This window comes from Ipomoea nil, unplaced genomic scaffold (genome assembly GCF_001879475.1).
Source record: "Ipomoea nil cultivar Tokyo-kokei standard unplaced genomic scaffold, Asagao_1.1 scaffold1617, whole genome shotgun sequence".
NCBI classification, from domain to species: Eukaryota; Viridiplantae; Streptophyta; class Magnoliopsida; order Solanales; family Convolvulaceae; genus Ipomoea; species Ipomoea nil.
In genome coordinates this window covers 26752-38309 of record NW_017618045.1, presented here as the reverse complement: position 1 = coordinate 38309, position 11558 = coordinate 26752, and the positions used below count along the sequence as shown (strand labels likewise).

The 11558-nt window shown below is 34.5% G+C and overlaps 1 pseudogene; it reads left to right on the top strand.

Moving 5' to 3' along the window:
- The first annotated feature begins 2552 nt into the window (after window positions 1-2552).
- LOC109191076 lies at window positions 2553-4042 on the top strand (annotated as a pseudogene).
- The last annotated feature ends 7516 nt before the right edge of the window (window positions 4043-11558 follow it).

Genomic DNA, 11558 nt, shown 5'->3' with positions numbered 1-11558 from the left:
TTAGGGGCAACTGGTATCCTTTGGATTCTAGGTATATCACTTGGCTGGAAAATATCGGCTAATATATGCGGGTCCCAGGTATCCGTATCCTGATCAATTAATCCTACCACTTTGGCCCCAGACAGGTGTTGTGGCATTTCTGTGTGAACCATAGGATCAAGTTCATCTTGCAGCTAGGGATGTTCCCATATCAAGGTAGATTTACCATTCCCAACTCGCCTTCTTATGCCTCCACATATTAGATCCTTAGCCGCCATAATACTGCGCCAGCAAAAACTTGAATTATTTCCTATAGTCGCCTCCAGGAAAGTATCCTTTGGGTAATATCTGGCTTTATAAACCTTGGCTACCAATGAGTCTGTGTTAGTAAGCAGTCTCCATGCCTGTTTACCTAACATTGCCAAATTAAACGCCCTTAAATCTTTAAACCCTAGGCCACCATGCTTCTTTGGGACACATAATCTATCCCAGGCCTTCCAATGGATGCCACGATCGGTCCCTGACCCCCACCAGTACCGATTCATAACACGCTCAATAGCTGTACAAATAGATATGGATAATAGGAAGACACTCATTGAAAAAGTTGGCATTGCCTGGGCCACACTTTTTAACAAGATCTCCTTACCAACCTGTGTTAGCAATCTCTTATTCCAAGATCCAATCCTCTGCTTGATTTTATCCTCAATATATGCAAAAGTAGCCTTCTTATTCCTGCCCACAAAGGAGGGTAGTCCTAGGTATTTCCCAAAGTTTGGAGCTTGAGTAACACCTAGTATTTGTGCTACCGTATCCTTATCATTCTGTCCTGTATTCCTGCTGTAACATATACTGGATTTATGATAATTTACCTTCTGGCCAGATAAACTCTCATATAATAACAAACAATTTTTTATCTCAGATGCTTCCTGTATATTTGCCCTGAAGAAAAGTAGGCTATCATCTGCAAAAAATAAGTGAGAGATCGGAGGTGCCCCTCTAGCAACCCTGCAACCATGTATTAATCCTCTATCCTGCGCTCGTTGCAATAAGACTGACAGCCCTTCTGCACAGATAATAAACAAATAAGGGGATAACGGATCCCCCTGGCGGAGACCACGCGTGGGCGTAATGGAGGAGCTACGGGAGCCATTTATCATAAAGTTATATGACACAGTAGTGACACATAACATAATCAACTCAATCCATCTACTATCAAAACCCAGGGCTGCCAACATCCCACGGAGGAAGGGTCATTCCATACGGTCATAGGCTTTGGCCATATCAAGTTTGAGTGCTCCCCATCCTACAGCCCCACACTGCTTCCTATTCAAGAAATGCCCCACCTCAGCAGCTACAAGAATATTATCAGTAATCAGCCTGTCTGGAATAAATGCACTCTGTGAGCCAGATATTATATTTTCCATCAAAGGCTTCATTCTCTATGTAATCATCTTCGCCATTATCCTGTAGATCACATTTGAAAATGATTTTAAAAACAAAAGTATTAATATTTTTTTTATTGTATTACAAAATACTCCTTATGTATATGAAAATGAAAATAAAACAAAAGTAATACTATAATCTAACACCATACCAGCTCAAAATGAATGATATAGGCTCTGTTTGGCAGAGCTTATTTAGGAGCTTACAGCTTATTTTAAGCTACTAATAAGTTATAAGCTCTCTTGTTTGGTAATGTTTCCAAAATAAGTCCCTATCTTAAAATAAGAGCTTATTTTGGAACGTTACCTTAAGTAGCATTTCAAAATAAACTCCTTGCTTCCTAACTTTTTTTTTCATCTTTATCCTTATTATTTTAAAGAAATTACATAATTTACCATTCTCAATTAAAACCATTTTCTCTTCTTCTTTATTCGCAACTTTCACCGTAAATATTATTATTATTATTATTATTATTATTATTATTATTATTATTATTATGAGATTTGCAACAATATTGCTACTTCATTATGAGATGCTAGATCATGATTATGCTAATAGTTTTATTTCAAAATGTTAAATTTTAATATGTAAACAAACTAATTTAAATTTTATGAAGATGTTCTTTTTAGTCCTTTTATATTTATCAGCTCATTAAAAAGCTAATTTTACCAAACACTTTCAATCATAATAGCTAGGTTAACAGCTCTTCAATTTTCAGCTCCGAGCTTATAGCTTTTCAGCTTTTAGCTCCTTTTCAGCTTTCAGCTCTCAGCTTGTAACTTTTCAGCTAGGTTTTCCAAACAGAGCCATACTATACAGAGGGATCAATATGTAGTAAATTAATAATCAAGAGCAACTAATATATATTATGTTGTCTGACGACATTTCTATTATCATTCTAAATGAATGGTGATACACTCAAATATAATGTGTTTTTTTTAAAAAAAAACATATATTACTTTGTGTCCATGATTGTTTTGCTTTGTGTTGGATAACTTTTCAATATTCAAAAGGTGTTTTTTATGATTTTATTTATTTTCAATTTTTGTTTTCTATTTTTGGGATTCTCCTTCTCACATGTATGTGCTTGTGTGCGCAGGTTAAGGATCCAACATGGGAATAATGGTACGATGATTGATAAGAGAGCCTATCATATGAGGTCTGCTACCAAGGTACTATTTTACTCCGTAATTGATTATATTTATGTTGATAATTAATACTCCGTATGTGTGTGTGTATATATATATATATATATATATATAATTTTTGTATATATATTATTTTTGTCTTTCCCATTTTTAATTTATTTCAAATCTTTCAAATAATGCACATTGTTTTTTTTTTCTGTGTGTGTTTTTAATTTTAATTCATCAACTATTACTTAGCTTCTATTTTATAAACTTTTAAGGGAAAATCAACGATTTGGTCCCTCAATTATTACCGAAATATCAATGTAGTCCCTTAATCGCTAAATCATCGATTTAGTCCCCGGAAATAACTGTTTTTAGTTGATTTTCCCCTTCTGACCGTTTTCCGTTGAGAATCCGACGAATGCTCCGATTTGGCATGGGTAAGTTTGTCATTTCACATTTTGGTCCTATTCTTTTTGTCCTATTTAATTGGTTTAGTCTTCTTCTTCTTCAACGATACAAGAAATTGAACAGAGAGTAGGTTTGAAGAGATTGAACAGAGAGCAGATTTGAAGAGATTGAACAGAGAGCATATTTGAAGAAGAAAGAGTTATGGAGCCCCCGTTTCAACCCCGGCCGCCGTGGAGACCGCGTTTTCCGACGAGGATAAAGAGAGAGTTCTGGAAGAGAATTTGCTATTGAATCCAAACGATGTTGGAGCATTAAGGAGTTTGATGGAGATGAAGATCCAGAGCCAGAAAATTGCAGAAGCTATTGGCATTATCAATCGATTGATGGAGATTGACCCGAGCGATACCGAGTGGCCGTTGCTGAAGTCCCATTTGTATGCTTACAGTGGAGAGGTGGAAACGGCGAAAAATGGATTCAATGAGATTCTAGCAAAGGACCCTTTTAGGGTTGAGGCTTATCACGGACTGGTAATGGCTGCATCCGAGTCCAAATCGACCTAGGATTTGAAGGAAATCGAGGAGGGGATGAAGCTGTGTAAGAAGCAAGGCAAGATGGCAGAATTTAGGGATTTCAAGCTTTTGGAGGCGCAAATTCGGGTGATTGAAGGAAAGCATGATGAGGCTTTGAAGGTTTATCAGGAATTGGTGAAGGAGGAGCCCAGGGACTTTAGACCATACATATGCCAAGGGATCATATACACATTATTGAGGAAAAACAATGAAGCTGAGAAGAACTTCGAGAAGTTCCAGAGATTGGTGCCCAAGGGCCATCCTTATGCAACATACTTTGATGAAACTATGATTGCAACAAAGGTTTTTGCACGGAAAATGGAGAACGAAATAGCAATGTCCAAGAAATGAAAAGCTTCGGTTTAATTCAGAGCCCCAAATTGGCCTGTTTGAGCTGTTCCTATTGTGGGATGCGGTATGCTGCAGTTTCTCTGTTGAGTTATTGACAAGCATATACTTTACATATATTGTTTTGCATATGTGATAGTACTACTCTCTATGGTTTCATATTGTAGATCTAGAGTACTACTCTCTCTGTTCAATCTCTTCAAACCTGCTCTCTGTTCAATCGCTTGTATCGTTGAAGAAGAAGAAGACTAAACCAATTAAATAGGGCAAAAAGAATAGGACCAAAATGTGAAATGACAAACTTACCCATGCCAAATCGGAGCATTCGCCGGATTCTCAACGGGAAACGGTCGGAGGGGGAAAATCAACTAAAAACAGTTATTTCCAGGGACTAAATCGATGATTTAGTGATTAAGGGACTACATTGATATTTCGCTAACAATTGAAGGACCAAATCGTTGATTTTCCCAACTTTTAATCTCTAATTTCAAGAACGATCAGATTTGATACTTGATTTTAAAACTAGTCACCTTTAGTTTGAATTGAAAAAATCAAATATGGCACTTTATTTGATCTTGATCTCTTAGAGGGATTAAAAGTTTCAATTGTTAAACTTTTTTTTTTATACATATAAGAGAATTAAGAATTGAATCTTTGACATCCTAACTTGAAGTTTACATTTTTTAAGTTTAAAAAAAAATATCAAAAGCCCGGGGTTTATCCGGTGCATGCACTTAGGTAGTTGTTGCGGATTTCACTTAGTCAAAAAATTTTAAAGTTAAATATATCAAATTTGGTCGATTTTGAAATTACGAATAAAATTAACCTCAATATTGAAGATACTAAAATTAGAACTAAGCATAATGTTTTTTAGAAATATTCTTTAGGGATCTGGATCCCTTGCTAAATTGAAGATATTTATGATGCTTGTTTTTTTCCCCTATTTTCTCCATTCTTGTATAAATGCATATGTGAAATAGGGTTTTGGTGACAAACTTAGATTGGAAAGGGGGACAAAATATATAATAAGAAACGAATATCCGAAGTTTGTGCAAATATGAATAGATCATAGATTTGGTTGACATTTTAGGTCAATCAATATATATATTCCTGTTTTAGTATTACTATATATATTTTTCAGCTTAAGTATTACATTTTCATCTTGACCAGATTCGTCTTACAGATATGTGAGACGGTCTCACGGAAGATTCATCCTAATAGAAATTAGTGAGCATATATATATATATATATAATTTATTCACATACACATAGTGTAAGAGTAGTTAACATTCATCAATAACATGTGGAATGAAAATTAAGATGCTAATTTTAAAAGAAATTGCATGGATGCATGCAGAAACAAAAAGATTCATGGAAGGAAGAGGGAGAAAGGATTATCGCAAGATATTTGGAGGCAAAAGCGAAGGAACAACCTTTAGCAAATAGTAGTACCTTTTCTTTGTCATATGAAAATATTCTTTTTTAAAATATGATTTCACTGAAGAAAAAAAAAATCAACAGAAGGACCAAAAGTGTCCAAAGTATGATAGTTGGAGTGTTAAATGTAAAAATGATTGTCTAGGACTATATTTGAAAATACTACCAAAGACAAGGAACCTCCCCGGCAAGGCAGCAACTAACTCATTAGGAAAAATAAAATAAAATTGAAGAGACGAAAATACACTTGCCTAAAATAGGATTTTATCAGGAAAGTCATTGAAGGGACAAAAAGTGTTCAAAATATTATAGTCTAATGTGTTAAAGGACAAAAACGATAGTTTGAGACTAAATTTAAAATTGTCACAAAAAATAAGGAACCTTGATGTAGCAAAAATAAGATGTGAGCTCGGGTGTGAAATATCGTCCTCAGGGGATTGGGGGATATGGCACGCAATATGCAATCACAATAAACTAGGCACTAGCATAAAGAAATCAATAAGAAGCTAAGCAAACTACAAGTTTAAGGAAATGATAAGACTAACACATATACACAAAGATAAACACAAAATAAAGAGATAGGACTCAAGCTAGGGAGCATTATCATCTAGATGCTTTAACAACCTAAGGGATTAGGGAGAACAAGTAACCAAGGAATCAAGCGGGAATGCACGTAGGTATCCTAGTCTATGAACCATTCCCGTGATTAATAAACAAGGATTAGGACAAGGAAATGCCCCACTTTCGTGGTGAATCAATTCCAAGTCTATCAAGCACACAAAGCATCTAAAGCCCCCAATTTCCCCTATTTTCGTAGGAAGAAATCGGGTCTGTGCAAGGGGTGGCTTGGATTCATCACCCAACTCTCATTGAGGCAAGGAATCCTCCAAAAACAAGCTAATGAATGTGTACATCAAACATTAACAAGATATAAATACAAAACCTTCACAAACATACACATGAACCCTAGGTTGGAGTTCTTCCCCTTCTTTTTTTTTTTTGCAATAATCACAAATCAAGCATCAAGATAGATAATACAACCCTAACTCAAGTCCATAAACTAACTACTCATGATTCAATAGCATAAAGAACACAAAAACATAAATATAAATTATAAACATTGCAAAATAAAGAGATAAAAGAGAGAAGAAAACTTCACTAAGAAATGGATGGTAAATCTTGGAATCCAAGTGTTGAATAATTGATTACAAGCTTGAAATATGTTAAGAAACCTAAATCTAAACCTAATCTAACACTACAATAGGAAAGGAAGTGAATGAGAGAAGCTAGGGCTCAACCATGGGTCAAAACCGAGCTAAAATGAGTGAAAAACGAGATTTATAAAGTTGCAGATGGCTGGCCACTGGCGTGGCTTCACCCGTGGCCAGAAATGCAGTTTACACTGCCCAGTGGCCACGGGCGTGGCCAGACCCGTGGCCACAAGGCAGTGTGCACTGCCTGTGCACTGAGTCTGTCTTCTAGGTCATTTTTCACCCTCTAAACGTCTGAATTAGCCTTTGGTGATTTAATTAAAGTTGTAGCCCTTCAAGTTAGATTTCCAATGACATAAGAATCACTTCAATTGGACATTTGTAGCTCGAGATATGATCCAAATACTATGAAATCGATGTGCAGGTCGGGAATTGCAATGCATTGATCTTTTGCTTCTCTTTTGCTTTGGTTTGCTCAAATGACCAAGACCATTCAAAGCACCACCCTTAGGCTTCCTTGGAAGTGTTTTTCCCATCTCCATAGCTTCTCCTTGGCCCCCATGGACTCCTAATGCATCCAAAATGCTCCATTTGACTCCAATGTCCACCAAAATGCCTGAAAATACTCATCTTTGTTTCCAAACAAAACTCCTTGCAAAATAACACAATTTAATCATAATCTCATGAAATTTGGAATGATCTATAAGCAAAATGGCTTAGTGAAAGGGGAAAAAATATAGACAAATAAGCCCTTATCAACTCCCCCACACTTAAACATTTGCTTGTCCTCAAGCAAAGACAATAAATAAATCACCAACCTAGCAATGAAATTGATCATACTCCCACTTTGCACAACCTATCAAACCACAAACCAACTGCTTCAAGACAACTTGTTTCAAGAATCATTTTAGCCATCCACACATGTTCAATTCTCAAGCCAATAACCAAGCACCAAAATTATTTAAATGTGTGATGATCAAGTGTGCACAAATGCTAAGTTGAGATTATGCAAAACTTGGCTTTGAATGAGATTCCATAGGCTTGCCCTTCATACTCCCACTAGTTCAACTCCAAGATTGCATGCTAAGATCAAGTAGATCTTTATTAGGCTTGTAATGGGGCTAAGGCTGAATGACTAACAATGAAGGGGTATGGAAATAAACAAAAGAGAGAATTTCACATTTATTCACAATTGGAGCTAGAAGAGACATGACAACTATGAACAAAGGAACAATTAACAAATGACACAAAGCAAAACTCTAAAGAAAGTGGGGGTTGAGTACAACTTTCAACACAAACTAGAATCAAACTTCAAACTTTTATTCTTCTTTCTTTTCTTTCTTTTTTTTTTTTTCTTTTTTCTCATTTCATCTTTTTTTCAAGACTTTTTCTCAATTTTCTCATCATGTTTTTTCTTTTCTTTAATTCAAAACAATAAACAAACTTATTCTATGAACCAATACCCCCACACTTAGACAAAATTATCAAGAGGATTACTAACAAAACAAGCTCCAATAAAGATCTCTTCAAAGAAAAAGAATAAATGCTCTATTCTTTCAAAGGTGGAGGGAAACATTTTGGCTAGGGGTTAAGGGTTAACACAAGGAAAAACAATCACAATGAAGGGACAAGTGCTTAGCACTTATTAAACAAACACAAAAGGCTCAACGGGGACAACTAGTGGTAAACACATGTGTAAAGGGTAGGCTTGAAAGGCTCGGGCTAAACAAAAATGGCCTAAATCATTTCAAAACATGCAAACCTTAGACTTCACACGAGGAGTAATGAGGCAAGTTCTAGCAAAACAACCATGACCGGAATCTCACATAAGTCTTCACTAGCAATGCATAACACACAAGATCAAGAATTGATTCAATTATTAAGTGGTTAACAATGCTATTGGCAAGAGAGTAGATCAATCATGAGTTACCCATTGGCTCATCAATCACAAGTTGAATTGCAACAAGTTCCACCAAAACAAACCACCAACCAACAAAGAGGGAGTAGTCACAACTTCAAGCAAGGAAAGGTAATTTACCAAACATTATGCACAATGAGTCATCCAAGCAAAGTTTCAAAAATTTTCAAGAAAATTCCCAATTTTGTCCTCTCCCCACACTTAGAAATTACATTGTCCTCGATGTGAAAAAAAAAACAAAGAACAAGGGGGGAAGGATAGCACAATAAGCACAAGGAGCACAATCTCTACTAGTTGTATTAAAACCACAACCACTAATTTGTGAAGATAAAGTGTAATGATATGTTCACACTTTTTAATGAGAGAGGGGGATTGTTCTTACATGAACCTTCTCACACACGTATATATAGCCTTTGAATCCCATAAGAACATACTTCAATGGCATGTTTGGTTCATGGAATAGGTCAGGAATGGAATAACATTCTTTGGAATAGACCTATTCCACTGTTTGGTTGAATCATTTTGTCATGGGAATAACATTACTAGGAATGAACTATTACCTTTACAAGGGTAATAGCCATTCCTGGGGGGGGGGGGGGGGGGAGGGCTTAGTATTAGCTATTCCCATGTCCTTGGGAATAACTTTTATATCAGAAATACCAAAAGTACCCCTTGCACATTATTTAATATTTATATTTATTTAATAAATATAATATATTATATAAATGTATAAATATTCAATTAATTATAATTTTTATCTATCAACCTATCAATAAATATATATTTAAATAAATTATATATATATATATATATATATATATATATGGTAGGGAATATCCCGACCGACATAAACTCCCACCACGACCGGATTGCCTTTGTCTTTGTCTTTCTGTCTTTGCAGGTAACAGGTCGGGCTTTTACGAAGAACCCGGTCGGGAAGGAACCGGGAATTGCCCGAGTGATGGTGTCGACCACCGAGCGCTAGCCCTTCGGCGGGAGAGCTGACAAAGGACACGTGGCGGCTCTTCACGACGACAGGCAGGGCACCCGGAAGGATGACACGTGGTGGCTACGTGGAAGACATGCCGAACGGTTGGAATCCTGTCCCCGGCATAGCGGCTATAAATACCCACAGTAGCTACAGTGTAGGGGACTTTTGGACGATCGATAGGTTGTTGTTAGAGAATCCCGATTGCACTCAGTCGGTACTCAGAGCAACCAAGTAGATTGTACTTAGGGCCTTTACCGTGATCAGTAAAGTCTTTTATTTGCTTTAAACGGTCTCGGGTATTTTATATTGCTTGCGTATAATTAGCAGTATCAAAATATATATATATATATATATATATATATATATATATATATATATATATATATATATATATATATATATATATATATATTAATTAATTGTATAAGGCTCCTTAATCATGAAACCATGAATCCTAAATTAAGTAGCATGCCCATTCGCATGCCTAGCGAATGGGCATTGCAATTGAAATTATGGAGTCTTGGGGCTCCTTATAGAAGCCTCCTCACTTCTCCAACCGATGTGGGATAAGTGGAGAAATAAATATAAATATGTATTTTTATAATAATAATAATAATAATAATAATAATAATAATAATTATTATTATTATTATTATTATTATTATTATTGTTGTTGTTGTTGTTGTTGTTGTTGTTGTTGTTGTTAGTCACTCTCTCACACACACATGCATATACATGTGTGTGTGTATATATATATATATATATATATATATATATATATATATATATATATATAACATTCTGTATATCATAATCATATTCATTATTATTATTATTATTATTATTATTATTATTATTATTATTATTATTATTATTATTATGTATAAGAGTATTTATGTCTTTAAAACCTATTCCATTTCTATTCCTTTAACCAACCAAACACTGGAATACAATTACTAAAGTCTATTATTTCAGCGAACCAAATAATAGAATACAATTTATATTATATTCCTTACCTATTTGATTCCTTGTGGAATAGCATTCATATTCCTTCCAAATTCATTCCGTGAACCAAACGTGCCGCAAGAGAAAACTAAGAACAAATCACATCCTTACATCTATCAAAATTCTATGGTTCTGATTATATTAAAAAAAAAAATAAAACATTGTGACATTTTTGTAATTATCATAAACTATACAAACTTAAACACTTAAATATGCAATCTTTAACAACTAAATATGCAAACCTGGTAAATTTTATAAAATCAATGAAAAAGCTAAATTTTAAATCTAAATCGTAAATGCTAGATGCTAAGCAGTAAAAGGTGAACCACTAAACGAAATAAAACTAAAAACGCAGTAATAAACTTTAAAATCAAAACCCAACGTGTAATGTACTTTCACATTTTTACAAGTGCAATCTTTTATTACTAAATGTGCAAAATGTTAGTACTAAATGTGTAAAGTTGGAAAGTTATGAAAATTGCTGATTTTAGTGTTAAAGTTTGCATATTAATGTTGATGATAATTACGAAAATGCCAGCATTTTTTTTCTAAAATCAGATCTGGTCCATTTAATTTTTCTAGATGTAAGATTGAGATTGTTTTTTTATTTTCTCCTAATAAGAACTTATTCTCATATGATCTCATACCCCTCTCTCTCTTTATATATATATATATATATATATATATATATATATATATATATATATATATATATATATATATATATAAAATTAAGTTTCAGTGTGGGTAAGTGTATCCCAGGTGGTTGTGCGGGTGATTAATGTGCGTGGGTTTTGTACTTAATGTGCGTGAGTCTTGTAATTAAGGTGCGTGAGATTTGTATTTAATTTGTGTGAGTGTGTAATGCTTAATGTGCATGAATTTTGTACTTAAGGTGCGTGTGTTTTGTGCCTAAGGTGCGTGAGTTTTGTGTCTAATGTGCGTCAGTTTTGTGTTTAATGTGCGTGAGTGTGTACTTAATGTGAGTTGTTGTTGAAACTTTAAAGTGCATGAGTTTTATGCTTAACGTGCGTGATATTTTATTATGAATATCTTTAAAACTTGAAATTGATATATTTAAAACTATTTTATTATGAATATCTTTAAAACTTGAAA